This window comes from Vicugna pacos, chromosome 2, assembly GCF_048564905.1.
Source record: "Vicugna pacos chromosome 2, VicPac4, whole genome shotgun sequence".
Lineage (NCBI taxonomy): Eukaryota > Metazoa > Chordata > Mammalia > Artiodactyla > Camelidae > Vicugna > Vicugna pacos.
Window position 1 is genome coordinate 24,261,531 of NC_132988.1, and position 14,881 is coordinate 24,276,411.

Consider the following 14,881-nt stretch of genomic DNA (forward strand, 5'->3'; position numbering starts at 1 on the left):
TATTTTACTATCAGAACTCTTGCTTCCAATTATACATGTGGAACAAAAAATAATTAGGCAGATATAGGTCCAATTGTCATGAAACTACTTGGTATCTGCATAAATTTGAGCAATAAAATTCTTTCTGAACCTCAAGTTCCACATCTATATAATGGAGCTAAATGTATCAAATTGTAGGGATGTTATAATGATTTGGAGTAAGTCAATAAAATATAAAATATTTTATTTGGAATATAATAGGCACTCACTAAATGATAAAATATAATAGATATAAAGCATTGTCTATTTTTTGGGTGATACTATAATACACCAGGCATTGTGCTGTGTGTTAAACCCATAGGAACTTATTTAATATTCTCAACAATCCGCTGAGACAGACACAATCATTAACATAATTTTAAATTAGGAATTTAAAGCTTAGAGATACTAACTTGTCCATGGTCTCATGGTAATACTAACTAAGGAATTGGGTGTAAAATTAGGATTCTCTGACACAAGAGTTCTTAACCACTAGAATGACCAGTCCATCTATCTCTGCTAAACATAGAAATCATTTCCATGTCAGCATTATTTTGTTTTTGTAATGATATATAAGAATACATCTTGTAAATTTATACTTGTTCATTCTAGATCAAATACATTTTTACTATTATTCTATTTATCAGGTCACAGGTGGCCCCTTTGCATACCTACCTGATGTGGAATGGGGTAAATAAACTGCATGATCCCACAGTGTGGTAATCTAGTCAACAGAGAATATAAATTCCTAAGTTGATGATTTTCTCCTCTTTGAAAAAACGTAAATTTGGAAGACAAAGATAATTCCAAAATAAAAGAATTGAGTAACTAGAACATTTTATGAAATGTTTTGAAAGATAATGGTAGAATGATGTTTGACAAACTGGTAAAATACTTTAGTATCTCTCTTTTTGAAGATCTAAGATTTTGATAGGAATTGTTAGAATACTTTTTAAAATATTTAAGTCTAGACAAGGAGCATTAAGGATAGAGACCCCATCAGCCCTGAAGCAGGTGAACCCAACAATAAAGTCGCAGCAACCGTGCCGCCTAAGATTTCTCTGACCATTTGATGACACCAGCTGTTCTGCTGAAAAGCCTTTGAAAGTGTTCTTCTTTTAACCTCCTGGGATATTTCTGATTTCAGCTCTGGATACTTCTTGGCATAGAATTCCTGAACTACAATTCATCTTTGTACTGGCAGGACAACTCTAACTCATGATCCCCAGCTTGGATAATAGAGGATTATTGGCAGGGAGAGTTCTGTGGTTGGCCTTTAAAAGCTTTTTCTTTTCCTGTTTCATCAGTTCCTTGATTGTTTATCTTTAAGGCATAAGATAATATTTTCATCCTTCTCCTTTTGACCTAATCAAGTATTGGACTTTAATTGAATAAATTTGTATTCATGCTTGAAAGAAGTATAACAATTTTTGCCACTAATGCATATATATTATATATTATGCCAAAAATAATGGTGTGAGAATAACTTCATTTTTCACCTCTTGATGTGTTTTTTTTTTTAATGGCTCAGGAGGCCCCATTGGACTTTATATTCTGTTTCTCTTGTTATGAAGAAAATTCCATGAACACCTTTTTTTTTTAAACTCTGGGCAGATTACCTTGAGTCTTAATCCAAGCATACTAACACTTTTGCCATTTCTTCCAAAATGACCCTTATTTAGGGGAGTCAAAATTTAACTTCTATCAAACAGTAACATTTTATTTTGTAGATTTACCTTGTTGATTTCTGAAATTACAAAACACAAAGATGCAAGATGAAGAAAATTCTGTAGAAACAATGCTTAGAACAAAATAGCCAATACACTTTTATTAATGACATCTTAAATTATTGTATTGATAGTCTCTATATTTAGCTATCTGTTACTCATTTGGGACCAAGATTAATGATATATTTTAAAATGCATTGTTTAGTTTCCATAGTTGCATAAAGATTTGAAAAAAACAGGAATCATATACAATTTATCTTCATATTCATTATATGGAGACAATTTGACAATGTCAGCATATTAAGCAAAGAGATACATGAAAATACAATTTATAGATGAAAATTGATTCTTTCAATGAAAAATACTTTGAGAAACTAACTGTAATACTTAGGTTAATTTTTGTGTGTGTTTTATTTTTGTTTGTGTATTTGCTTTGTTTGGATGGTTGGCTCTTGTCCCTAATTTCTACAGATTGCCAGTCTTCTTTGTATCAGAAGATAATTGTTGTATTATTCAACTCACCTGGCTGATATAGCATTTTTTTAAATTGAAGTATAGTTGATTTACAATGTTGTGTTAGCTTCTGGTGTACAACACAGTGATTTAGTTGAATATATATATATATACTTTTCCATATTATTTTCCATTATAGGTTATTACAGGATACTGAACATTACAAGATATTGTATAATACTACACAGTAGATCCTTGTTGTTTATCTATTTTATATATAGTAGTTTGTATCTGATAATCCCAAACTCCTAATTTATCCTGCCCCTCCCCCCACACCTTTCCCCTTTGGTAACCACAAGTTTGTTTTCAATCTCTGAGTCCATTTCTGTTTTGTAAATAAGTTCATTTGTGTCATTAAAAAAAAATTCCACATTTAAGTGATATCATATTTTCATTTCTCTGTCTGACTTGACTTCACTTAGTAGGACAATGTTCAGGTTCATCCATGTTGCTGCAAATTACATTATTTTATATTTCTTTACGGCTGAGTAGTATTCAATTGTGGATATATACAACTTCTTTATCCAATCATCTATCGATGGACATTTAGGTTGTTTCCATGTCTTGGCTATTGTAAATAACACTGGGGTGCATATGTTTTTTTCAAATTAGGGTTTTCTCCAGAGTCATGCCCAGGAGTGGGAATGCTGGATCATAAGGTAACTCTATTTTTACTTTTTATAAGAAATCTCCATACTGTTTTCCATAGTGGCTGCACCAAATTACATTCCCACCAACAGTGTAGAAGGGTTCCCTTTTCTCCACACCCTGTCCAGTATTTATCTTTTGTGGACTTTTTAATGATGACCATTCTGATTGGTGTGATACAGCATTTTACAATTTATAATGAAATAGGTAAATTCTTGAGTAGAGTCAGAGCAATCAACTGGGTGAGAATTCTGTCACTTTCATGCTGTTAGACTATTGGTCTGTCTATGACTCTCTGTAACTTCTGTGGTTAGGCTAAGGAATGTAATGGTTTTCCTCAGTTATTAAAGTAGGAGGAATATTAGGGATTTCTAAACACTAGATGAACATTATATAAGTGGATATTATGTGATAAAGCAGTCAAGGGTATTCAATTTCTAAAAATAGCAAATAAAATATTGTTTCTTTTAGAAATTTTCTCAAAATTGGACAATAGAAGTAAACCATTGTATTGAAACAAAACAACATTTCTGAAATGCTTAATTCTATACAGTTCTAATAATACATCTCTTAATAACATGCCTATATGATTTGAAATGAAAATGGGTTAATTTATAAGTAATAACTTCATATAGTTATAATAGGTAATATTCTAAATTGGTGTCACTGTCATTAGTAAGTGCTATGCTTCTTTTAGATTTTGCTTAATGTAATCTTAAAACTCTAATCTCTTACACATAAGACCCATAGTCTTTAGTAAATAGTTACCACATTTAAGGGAGAAAGTAAATCAACCTCCACTTTATGTTGTTCTTCTGCAATATTAGCAAGTTTCTTGCAGCATATATTTAGCTTATAGGGATGTAGAGCAAACAAAAAATGTGAGAAGTATTTTTACATTTCTTCATTGAATTATTATTGCAGATGTACTAGAAGATTCAATTAAAGAAAAACAAAACAATTGTTCTATTTTACAAAAGTGGCTATTAAAATATCTAAAAGATAAATGGACTTATTTTGTAGTTCTATAATTAAAAATATATAAGCAACATTAATAAAATTTACTTAACTTTCATTAGTTTAAGGAAGAAAATTATCCTCCACTCTTCACTGATTAGATTATAGTTGCTATAATGTAATTTTAGAAAAATTTGGAGTAAATAATAGACTCAGGCCAAGCTGAAACTGATAAAAGCTACTGTATAATTATGGCTTAACAATATGATAGAAGAAAAATCACCAGTCATTCCTAGGCACTGTGGTAGAATTTTACTTGAAAATCAGAGACTCATTTATTTCTTTCTTATGGCATCTCAGCTAGGCAGTGTGGATGGCAAAGAATGATACTTTGGTTTATATCTAGGGAAAAGAGTCACAAGCAGGCAAAACATCAAGAACAAGGAATATATTACTGCATAAAAGGAGAATGAGTGGGAAAATATTCAGGAATAAAAATTCAGATTTATCATCAGGAAAATTGAAACCCCCAGATCTACCCAGATCACCTTCACTGGTGATAAACTCATTCCACAGCTGCTGTGAGTGTTGGCTGATCACTCCCAGCTGCTGCCTCCACTGCACTCCTTCCATCTCCAGGCCTTGGCCAACCGCTGACTGAAATACTTTGACTGAATTAGTTCATAATTTTATTTGAAAGTAATTTTCATTGTACCATCATTACTGTGTAAATACTTCAGCTATTTGTTGCTTAGGCATGATTAAGAAACAAGTACTGTTACTAGATTTCATAAAAATCTTTGATTTTTTTCTTTAGTAATTATAATGCAAACCATCTGAAAGATAAAGGATTGATTAGGAAAAGAATAATCCAAAGAATAGATTTCCCAATTAAGAATCATGAGACCCCAAAAAGAAAGATGTTTAAATAACAAAACTTCCTCCTGTCCTTTCTTTCTTAGAAGTATCTAGTCATACAACTGCCTCATTTCCTAGTTTAACACATTTCTTGCTATATCTATGTTTTTTTATATATATATATATATATATATATATATATACACACATATATATATGTGTGTGTGTGTGTGTACTTTTCAGCAACTCTTACATAATAGTTAGGTAAACAGTCTTATTTGAATTTCTGAACCCAGAGGTAGGGATTGTATAACTAGAAGAAAATAAAAATGCTTAACCCAGTTCCTACAGATATTCAAAGCCTTTTGAGAACAGTTTGATTGTATTTGTAAACTACCTTTTTATTCCTATTATTAAGATTTCTGATATCTAAAGTATTTAAGTATAGAAAACACTTTCTGTTCATTTTTAAGTTTAAGAACTATAAAATTATTCAAGTTATGAATGAGTTACAGCGGAAAGTGAGTGGACTTCAACTGCTCTCTATTGCTGTAGCAGTTATCTTTTGCCCCAGTAATAGTGCAAAACAACCAACCACAAAACCTCTGTGACATGCAACAGTGTTATGATAAATATTTTTGTTCATGGTTCTGTGTATCAGCTGGACAGTTCTGCTGAGCTAAACTGGGATCATGGGATCACTCCTGTATGTAGTCAGCTGTTCATCAGCTACAAGTTGGCTTTTCTGATCTTGGCTGAGCCTTTTGTAATGTCTAGGCCTCTACTGGTACAACTATGCCTGCTGGGCTCTGTTCCTTGTCCTAATAATGAAGGCAAAAAGCAAGAGGAAGGAAATGGAAGTGAACAAGCTCTTCTCACATCAAGTGTGTCCCTGTTCCATTAGCTAAAGCAATCACGTGCTCAAGCTCAGAGTCAGTATGGAAGGCCATGACCAAATGCTGTAAAACTGAAGGCCAATAATGCAATCAATCTCCTGCAACAGGCTGCACCTCAGCTTGAATTCTTATTAATATATTTCCTCACCACTACTTTCTCTTTCAGGGTTAACTGGTGAGCTTAGAGGAAACAGAGAGAAATTTTCTGAGATTTGAAGAAGAGATGAAGCCAAATATCAAAGCCATAGTGAGACAATGACATAATACCAGGATCTTTATTTTCTTAGGAGGCTCAGCACTCAAGGAAGAGTGTATTTTTGTTTTTTTTACTGAGGCTCAAAAAATATCATGATGCAAATAAACTACTTTCAATGCAATTAAATCTAAAATAGTTAAGTCATTTACTATATATCAAGTATAAGTACCTATTTGGTAGACATGTGCCATTAAAACATAAGGAATATGTCAAAAATCAGTGTTCCTCAAAATTTAAAGTGCATTTGAATCACCTGAAATTTTGTTAAAATCCACATTCTGATTCACTAAGCCTGTGATAAGGCACACAGTTCTTCATTTCTAAACAGCTCCTAGGTTGAACCCAATGTTCCTGGTCCATAGAATGCAACTTTGAGTAGCAAGGACATAGATTACACCTACAAGAAATAAAGCCTAATATAGGTAATGAAAGTGAGGAATGTAGACAGATAAGTTACTCTGTGTAAATGCTGTGATAGAAATACTTATGGGAAAGTAGAACTGAAGGCAGAGGTGTTACTTACCTATGTTTGCATTGGGGCAATCACTGCATGGAGCCACCTAATACCATAGCATATTGAGGGAAATACAAGTACTTCTCTATCACTGGAGTGTGATGACAATAGGTCAGGGAAGTTATTGCAATGGAGTTAAAGGAAGACATCTATCCATCTATGGACTTAAGGTAGGCCATTACCTTGATTAGATATGCTTTAGATATACTTTTTAGTACCCACCCTTGTGACCAAATGTAAGAAGGGAAACTATGAAGGCATTGAGAATGCTTTTGAGATAATTTCAATAACAGAGATACTCTATAATGACAGTCTTAATTAGTGTCATTACAGGGAGGGTGGTGATAATGTCAAGACATATTTAAAAGATAGGATAGTGATAGATTAGTTAAGGTAGATGGGAAAGATATATAAAGTCCCTCCAGTTAGCTATTACTATAGATGCAAGAGTAAACACAGGTGAACACTGTCGTATCTCAAATGAGAGGGGAATATTAGAAGAAAAGAATGTGAACTATATCCTGGTCAAATAGACTTATTATGCAAGGAAGTTGATGCTTCATCTTGAAGAAAAGAAATTAGCACTTCTGGGTAAAATCTAATTATCAATATCTTTAGTCTTTCCAATAAGGCTTTTGTTCTATTTTAGAGTATTCAGAGTTTGTTAGCAGGTGGTCCATTTTTGGTGACTCATTCCTCAGATGTGTAGCTATTATTACACCTTTAAAGTTGCTGATTGGTACCTACCTATAGTCAATATTAAATGCTTGTTGTCTTTCCTGAATGATTTAATTCTTGGAACCATCCTCTCCCATTTGGTAAATCTGCCAATCATGTTGTCCATTCTGTCAACATGGGACTTAGCTCCCTTTGCTGAGCCAGTCAGAGTTGCACCTGGGTTACTGGTACTATCAGAAAATATCCGCAATGTTATTCTAAGATCACAAATCATAAAGAGGATGTGAGCTACAACTACATTTCTGAAGGAAGCCTAGTCATAGAAAGAGAGTACGGAAGAAGCTAGAATCCTAATGGTATCCTTTGTGCCTTGGGATCCAGCCTTGCTTAAAGCCATGACTACCCTAGAGTGTCACTATATAGTCCACTAACTTCCTTTTATAGTGTTTAATCTATTTTGAGATAGATTTTTATCTCCTGTAAACAAAAAAATCTCTAGCTCTTGACTCCTATAGAAAAATGAATAAAATTACCTATTCTTCCAGTTTCAGTGGATTAAATTCTTACTTGCTTCTAGGCACATGAAAACTATCACCCTATAAAATCATGTAGTGCATGCTAGGTAAGTGCATATCATGCAGGTAGAATGTCAGAGAGAACAAAAATAAAAGCACAACACTCTATTTTTTTTCCCTAAGGACTGATGCCTTTATTACATGTCTTCTTTTTATAGTTTTGGGAACATTGTTAAATGGAGGGAGAAAAAGCACACACAGAGTGAGTTTATTTTGTGACATGGAGGGGACTAACTAACAGCATGATGAAGAAGCCAGACCTTTCACAGAAATCAATAGTGCTTTTCTTTTAAGGGCTATTATAATAGCTTCAAAACCAAATGAATAAACTAACAACACCAAGGGAAAAAAACAACATCTATGGATCAAAAAAGAATAAGCATAGTCCATTAGCAGTTTCTGGCATCCTGAGGAGGAATGATAGTAAGGAGAGTTATAAAGCAAGGAAAGAGTCTAGTAAGAGAGGCATGAGCAGAAAGGAGTGAAACAAGGATAAAATTTAAGATTTTCATCATCTGCGTCAAGTTACTTGAACAGGAATTCTATTAACACCCTCAGAGGTCATTTATTTACTTAAACTAATATTCAAAAATATGTCCTTAAATTCTAAACCAAAAACAATGAATTGCATTTTTTAGAAGAGATACCCTATTATCTGAAGGTCTAATGCAGAACACTTGTAGAATAATTACTCTCTGCTGATAAATATAAAGTCTTCATATTTTGATGATATGCAGACCAAAATTTTTTTGTATTTAAATAGCATATATTACCACCTCTAAAAGACAAAGGCATAGCATAGTCTAAGATAGGTAACAGCAAACTCCATAACAGGGAAGTTTTTCCTCAGTAAATGACAACTACTTTGAAGTGTGAAGTACTGGTGGTCTATATGATGAATGCAGAGATAAGTGCCTATTTTTGCCTGAAACTGTCACAAATGTACTGGGTAATTTGCTTTCAGAAATGTATATAAATATTTACTACCTAGTCTTAAAAATAGTTATTTTTTTCCAGATAAGAATTATTTAAAAACAGAAACAAAAAATATCTTGCCCAGGTCTATGTAATATTTTATATTTGGAATTCATTCACCTAAATATTACAATAGAAATAAGCTTATTTTAAACAATCACTAAGTAGAGTTTTCTATATACTCTGTCATGATATGTTCAGGCAGAGGTAATCACTTATTTATCTCATCAAAGTGAAATAATTCTTACATAATATTAATATGTTTGTTGCTCTATTACTCTCAATTTATCCCATTAGAATATTGTAAGCAAATTTTAGTGATGCCTGGATAGTCATTTTACTGCTGTTTTATGATTCTCAGTATAGCTATTTCTATTCATGCACCCACCAATTTATTCCATAAATTACTGGGCCCTCATTGTGGGCATGGCATTGTGCCAGGCATTCTAGAGCAAAGAAAGCTGAATAATTCACAGTTTCAACTATCAGTGAGCTTCCAAATAATGAAGGCAGAAAAACTACATGCAAAATATCTATAATATAAGAAATAAGATTGTGAAGACAAGTGGATCACTGTAATCATGTGAAATAAAATAAAGTTTTAAAAAGAAGATGACATTTGAACTTTAGTTTGAAATACTGTATGGAGATTCTTTTAAAAATTAAAAATAGACTTACCATATGATCTAGCAATCCTACTCCTGGGTATACATTCAGAGGAAACTCTAATTTGAAAAGATACATGCACCCCAATGTTCATAGCAGCTCTATTTATAATAGCCAAGATGTGGAAGCAACCTAAATGTCCATTGACAGATGACTGGATAAAGAAGTTGTGGTATATATCTATAATGGAATACCACTCAGCCATAAAAAAGAATAAAAATGATGCCATTTGCAGCAACATGGATGGATCTGGAGATTGTCATACTAAGTGAAGTAAGCCAGAAAGAGAAAGACAGATATCATACAATATCACTTATATGTGGAATCTAAAAAAAATGACACAAATTAACTTATTTACAAAACAGACACAGACTCACGGATATAGAAAACAAACTTATGGTTACCAGGGGGTAAAGAAGGGGGTGAAGGGATACATTGGGAGTTTGGGATTTGAAGATACTAACTACTATATATAAAATAAACAAGGTCTTACTGTATAGCACAGGGAACTATATTCAATATATTGCAATAGCCAATAATGGAAAAGAATACAAAATATTTACATATGTATAACCGAATCACTATGCTGTACACCAGATATTAAATAACATTGTAAACTGACTATACTTCAATAAAAAAAAGAAAATGTAGACAAAAACGAGTATACACTGTATCATTCTAGTTATATATCATAAATATGGGAGGGGAGACAGGGGAGTAAGAGAAAGAGGACTGACTTAAACTTTGGAAGTGATGGTGATGGTTTAATCAGTATATGCATAGGTCAAAACTTATAAATGTATGATTTATACATGTACAATTTATTTTATGTCAATTATACCACAATAAAGTTTTAATTAAAACATATAAATAATATAGAACAATAATACTAGAACTAATATTAGAAGAAAGAAGGCCAAATCAGATGAAAAGGATACCAAATCACATGAAAGCAAATACATAAAAGCTAAAAAGTACATAGTAGGTTTGGGGGAATAGATAGACAAACACGTAGATTCATAAAGGAGAAAAACAGAGACAAAGTTAAAATGGTACATATAGTGACCAGGTAGTAATAGGTATTGAATGCCAGCCTATGAATAATCACTTTACATTGTAGAAAATGAAAAGCTATTAAAACATTTGAAAAAGTCACGCTGAGGTCAAGCTATGGTTTTTGAGATTAGGAGGTAGGATGGATTATGTGGTGTTGATCTTCGAGTCAGGGAGAGCAGGCTTTTTAAAAAGTCTTAGCGAGAGAAATGGGAGTTGAATAAGAGTAGTTACACTGGAAATGTAGAAGAGAAAACAGATGAGAGAAATATTGTAGAAATAAAATCAGTATGTTTTGGAGACTAGATAAAAATTGGAGAGGCAGAAGCAGGAAAGAAAAAGTCAATGATGAAAGAGGAGAAAAAAGTCAATTATAGGTCTGGTATTTCATTCCTAGGTGGTTAGGAATTGTAAAATAATTAGTAAAGACATGGATTTAAATAGACATATCAGGATGTGACAAGTGATAAGTAAAAATTAAAGTGGTAAGTGTTTTGGGTAGATTTTATTTGAGAGGTATAAGCAATCTATTGCAGCAGATCCCAGTCCTGGCTGATTATCACAGTTTTCAAATGAGGTCAAAGGGCAAACAAATCAAATGACAACAGAAAGTTGCTAGGTTCTATCCTCAGGAGTTCTGATTCAATAAGTGTAGGGTGTATCATCATGGGGTTCTGTATTCTTAAAAAAATATTCTAAGAATCAGTTAGATCTGGAAATCATAGATCTGTTGTGGGAGATTAGGTTCTTGCCTCACGCAGGAAAGAACTCAAGAGTAAGGCATGGTAAAGTGAAAGCACATTTATTTAGAGATACCCACCCCATTGACAGAGTGCGGTCTGTCTCACTCGGAAGGGAAAATGGCTTAGGAGATGCACGCTCCATAGGCAGAATGTGGGCCATCTCAGAAAGGTAAGAGGGAGAGGAGCTGAGAGGTGTGGCGTGTTTAAAGTAAAAGTAGATACACACTCCACAGACAGAGTGCAGGCCATCTCAGAAAGCAAGAGAGAGAGTGACAGAGCAACAGCAACCACGAGGTGCAGAGCTGTTAGGTTTTATGGGCTTGGTAATTTCATATACTAATGAGTAGGAGGATTATTCCAACTACTCTGGGGAAGGGGCCAAGATTTCCGGAAAACAACCCCCCCGCCCATTCTTTGAACTTTTATGGTCAGCCAGGGAACTGTCATGGCACTGTGGGTGCGCCATTGAGGCTCAAGGTCTACTGGAAGTCGAATATTCCACCATCTTGGTTCTAATCAGTTTGTCCTGTCCTCAACTGCTGTGTCATTCCTTCAATAGTTGTGCCCTGCCCCCTTTTCCTCCCACTTCAGATCTATATAGTACTGAGCATTAAATGACTAATAATGGTACTTAGGCTGTTTTCTTCTCTTTCTGGAAGGAGGTAATGAAGAAAATGTGACAAATTTATTTTCAGCTTAGAATCCAATCAGAAAGTAACTGTCACCTCCAAAAAGGGATCTAAAGGATTTTTTTCTCCATTACAACAGAACACTCAAAAGTCTTGATTATTGCAGAAAACAAATGTAAACAAATGGCTCCTGTCAGAGAGGCCTAGCTAAAGAGTGCTATGCAGGCATTTTTCTAAAAAACAATGTTCTGCAGGGCATTTTGAGGGGAATCAGACTTCTTCCAAAATCAACTAGTATTAATTTTGTACTTCAAAACTACAAGGGAAAACACATAATGGGGCCATAAATAAAGCTTTAGAAAACACAGCAAGAGAAAAGGAATTAAGGAAGTAAGAAGATTAAACAAAGGATAATTACTTCAAATTAAATTCGAAAGAGTTACCCAAAGGGTCATAACTGCAGATAAATCAAAATGTAAGAATGAGCAAGTTTTACTGGAGCTTCATGTTTTTAATGGGTTTTGAATTACCAATTAGGTGAAGAAATTCAGTTAACTACAAGAGATCAATTTTTTGTAGAGTGGCTAAATGTTAGGTACTCATTGAATGTATACAGATCAAAACCAATATCATAACAGTTGAGAAAGTAAATGTTTCATAGGAAAGTGATGATTATGAGTAAATACTGCTCTTTTATTAAGTTTAGCATTGATTATTTTTTTAAAACGGTAAGTTTACCTCGAGAATGTTTTAGCTTTTAAGAAATTTAATATTCCACTAGGAAGAACAGATCATCTCAGTGAGGACGGATTTTTTTTATTGTTGTTAATGACCCCCCACTGCCACCGGAAAAAAAAAAAGACCAGAGTGGAGTTTCTTTACTTCCAGTAATGGTGGTCTTATAAATCTAAGTCAGTGTTTCTCATTAGGCAAACAGAAAATCTTGAAAATATTTATATTTTTTATTTTTCTTCAAAGCACTGGGGATCCAATAAACAAAAGAGGAATTATCTGATGGAAATCATGGAAAAGAAATAATCAAGAGAAATTAGATACAACCATTTATCTGGAGGCACTTTTCACCTGGAAGTATTAGCTGACACCAGAAGAAACAGACAAGAAGCTGAAAGACTAAGTGGCAATTCTGGAAGCATCTCAGGCTTAATGTGACCAAGTTGAAGATTAGGGCATACCAAGCAGGGGAAGGGAGAAGATTGGTATGGAAATTCTTTATACTTTGGTTTGAGATGGTTAGAATCTCTACCTTAAAATTGAAGAAGGGTGATCCAAGATTTCTACTACTCAAATATCAGCAAAAGCAATCTTTTCTAGAGGAAGATGGAATTATCCTAGTCCTGAAATATTTTAACAAACTTTCAAATAGAAATCCTGGCACACTATGCAAAACAGCCAGATACAGAAAAAAAGGAAGAAAATATGAGGAGAACCAGCAAAAACAACAGAAATTAAAACCAGAGGCCTGAGATATTAGAGTTTTCTATCCGATTTTTAAATAAGTAAGCTTCTATTATTCAAGGGCATAAAAAACAAGATTAAGAATTTATACAATGGAATACTACTCAGCCATAAAAACCGACAACATAACGCCATTTGCAGCAACATGGATGCTCCTAGAGAATGTCATTCTAAGTGAAGTAAGCCAGAAAGAGAAAGAAAAATACCATATGAGATCGCTCATATGTGGAATCTAAAGACTCATGGACAGAGAATACAGACTTGTGGTTACCAGGGGGGTAGAGGGTGGGAAGGGATAGACTGGGATTTCAAAATTGTAGAATAGACAAACAAGATTACACTGTATAGCACAGGGAAATATACACAAAATGTTATGATAAATCACAGAGAAAAAAATGTGACAATGAGTGTGTATATGTCCATGAATGACTGAAAAATTGTGCTGAACACTGGAATTTGACACAACATTGTAAAATGATTATAAATCAATAAAAAATGTTAAAAAAAATGGAAAACACAAAAAATGACATGGAAGATTGATTAAAATGTTTGAAATAAAACTAAAATAATATATTGAAATGAAATGAGCATTTAACAGTAAATGAGAAACAGATGAAGTAAGAATTAGTGAATTGAAAGTTACATCACAACAAGATATTCAGAAAAAAGCATGGAAAAAAATAATGAATAAAACAGAATAGCAAGTAAGAAACTTAGGAGAATCAGTGACATGATCTACTATGTATGTAACCTCACATAGAGGAAAAGTAGAATGAAGAAACAATAACTGAAAATACAATGGTTCAGAATTTCCCAATTGTAAAGAAAGACACAAAATCATATCAGGACAAATAAAAAAAATCTATACATAGACATTATAGTAACACTAGTGAAAATTAAGGACAAAGAGACATACTTTTTCTTCCTTTTTTATGTATTCTTATTAAAGTATAGTCAGTTTACACTGTTGTGTCAATTTCTGGTGTACAGCACAATATTTCAGTCATACAGGAACATAAATATATTCATTTTCATATTCATTTTCACCATAAGTTACTACAAGATATTGAATATAGTTTCCTGTGCTATACAGTATAAACTTGTTTATTTTGTATATAGTAGTTGGTTATCTGCAAATCTCAAAAATCCCAATTTATTCCTTCCCACCCCCTTGTCCCCCTGGTAACCATAAATTTGTTCTCTATGTCTGTGAGTCTGTTTCTGTTTTGTAAATAAGTTTGTTTATCTTTTTCTTAGATTCCACATATAAGTGATATCATATCTTTCTGGCTTACTTGGCTTAGAATGACATTCTCCAGGTCCAACCATATTGCTGCAAATGGCATTTTTGTATTCTTTTTATAGCTGAGTAGTATTCCATTGTATAAATGTACCACAGCTTCTTTATCCAGTCATCTGTCAATGGACATTAAGGTTGTTTCCATGTCTTGGCTATTGCAAATAGTGCTATTATGAACATTGGGATGTATGTATCTTTTTGAATTAAGGTTCCGTCTGGATACATGCCCAGGAGTACGATCGCTGGATCATATGATAAGTCTATTTTCAATCTTTTGAGGAGTCTCCATACTGTTTTCCATAACTATAAGCAAAACAAAAAAGACAGCCTACAGAATGGGAAAAAATATTTCCAAAAGATGAGACTGACAAGGGCTTAATCTCCAGAATATATAAACAG